This window comes from Schistocerca piceifrons, chromosome 2 (assembly GCF_021461385.2).
Source record: "Schistocerca piceifrons isolate TAMUIC-IGC-003096 chromosome 2, iqSchPice1.1, whole genome shotgun sequence".
Taxonomy (NCBI): domain Eukaryota; kingdom Metazoa; phylum Arthropoda; class Insecta; order Orthoptera; family Acrididae; genus Schistocerca; species Schistocerca piceifrons.
This window is the reverse complement of record NC_060139.1, coordinates 569,282,625-569,284,739: the sequence shown is the minus strand read 5'-3', so window position 1 is coordinate 569,284,739 and position 2,115 is coordinate 569,282,625.

Sequence of the window (2,115 nt, the reverse complement as noted above, 5' to 3'; positions counted from 1 at the left end):
CATCTTTGATCGTTGTCCCTGTACCTTGTTCTCTTTGCGGCTTTGAGGCAATCAAGGAGAGTGGGTCCGCGCATGAGCCGAGTCAGTCTGTGACGTGACGTGCTTTCGATGTTGTCGTTGTGGGGTGTTGGCGACACCATGTCACGTGGCACGGCCGTATGCCGCGACGACCAGTTGAGTTGGAGCAACGAAGAAGCATGGGCCGCTGCCGGAAAGTATTAAAGTTGTATTGACACGGCTGGCCATTGGCGATCAGGATTTGCTAATACCTCGAAAGCTATATGGATGGATGGCGTGTGAATTTCACATGAAGAAAAAAAATTAATCGCCAAGCTTTCGTGGTGGGTTCCTCCTTCGATATATAGTGAACATTATTGTGTTCTTAAGGACTGTTGACTGTTGCAGTCGCTTGTGCTAGTGGTCAGCAGAACATTCACTGCAGTGGTGGCGTGGCGAGTTTTGTTCTGGAACAGCCATGAAATTATGTTACTAAAGTGGCTAGAAATAGCGCCTCGCATTTGTAAGTCTGGATTTGGTGCTTAGTGGCACGCTGAAGGTAGCTGGTTCACTTGAACGTCATTTCTTAATTTAGTTACAGATTTGGAATTTTCTGGTTTTATGAATTAGTGGTAGTTGTTGTTTCTTAATAATTTCTTGTGTGTATGGAAGGCAAGTGGCCACGATAAATATAGGTCACATTGTGTTTTATGGTCAGATAGAGGCCGTGTATACTTTGGCCTGTGACCATATGGGCCGTGCTTATTGCATTAGCGACCTATTGAAGCGACAGTTTTCTATTGCAATTTCAAATACCTATCTGAAGGTTGATTATCACGTTAGGTACTGCACGTTTGATTTATGTGGTTCAAAAATGGTTCAAATGCCTCTGAGCACTATGGGACTTAACTGCTAAGGTCATCAGTCCCCGTAGAACTTAGAACCACTTAAACCTAACTAACCTAAGGACATCACACACAGCCATGCCCGGGGCAGGATTCGAACCTGCGACCGTAGCGGTCGCGGGGTTCCAGACTGTAGCGCCTAGAACCGCTCGGCCACCCCGGCCGGCATTTATGTGGTGTCAGCCATTCAGCAAAGACAGATATTCTTGTAAGGTAGATCTTAAGTCATTGGGTGTGGACTGAGACATCTTTTCACGTAGTATCTAAACTTTTTTTCTTTTTTTGGATCAAAGGAAACTAAGCTCCTTAATTCTGTTCATTGGTTAACTTGTAATATGTTTATATTAAGGTACAGATTTTCTATATGTATATTTGTGTAACTTGTATACACTACAGTGTGTCTGCCGCTAATGTTTTCCTGTTTTCAGAAACGTATATAATGGTCGACGCGAGCAAACCTCGCCCCGCGAGCTTGAAGTGTGACGAAAATCTCAGGATTTGAACTCAGGGCCGTCTGGACCCCGTTAACGCGCGATTTCTCTATTCCATTCAAATATAGGCTTGTTTTAGGCAGTAGATTTCTTACAGCTCAAAGTTGAGTGCAAGTTCACTCTTTGGATCGTGTGTTTGTGAAATCGTAATAGATTAACGTTTGCTCGCGTCCATCACATGTTCATCAAATTGACTTTTGCCTTAAGCTTGCATAAAGTCTAGAATCTTCCGGACGTTGAGTGTAGGAGAATGCTAAGTGTAAACAGAACAATTAGTAGTACCCTTCAGGTCAGATAGCATCAACTTAATTTTACCTTTTCAGTAAGTGTAAAACTGAATCAGAAAGGCGATAGCCGACATTGTAAACATTTTGTTATCTATTTCATCTATTATTTTGGTTGCTGTTGCCGGCACGTAAAGGGGCCGTTGCCCTAAGTGTGACGGTTAATGTTGTAAATACTAACTGTGGAGCGGGCCTTGATATGCAAATGTTGTTAATTGATTATTACTGCTGATGAATTCATGTGTATGTGTAATCAATAAAGAAGTGTTGCAACTACAAACTGGTTGTGTTACTAGTATACAAGGTTAGAGATGTGCAATCGCCATGCCATGTAACAGTAACTTTATGTAGGGTTGTATGAAATCAGGCGAAATATTGGCGGGAGAGAGGATTTTCTAGGCATCTTTATGTGTTCACTGTGCGATGTGACGCGATCGA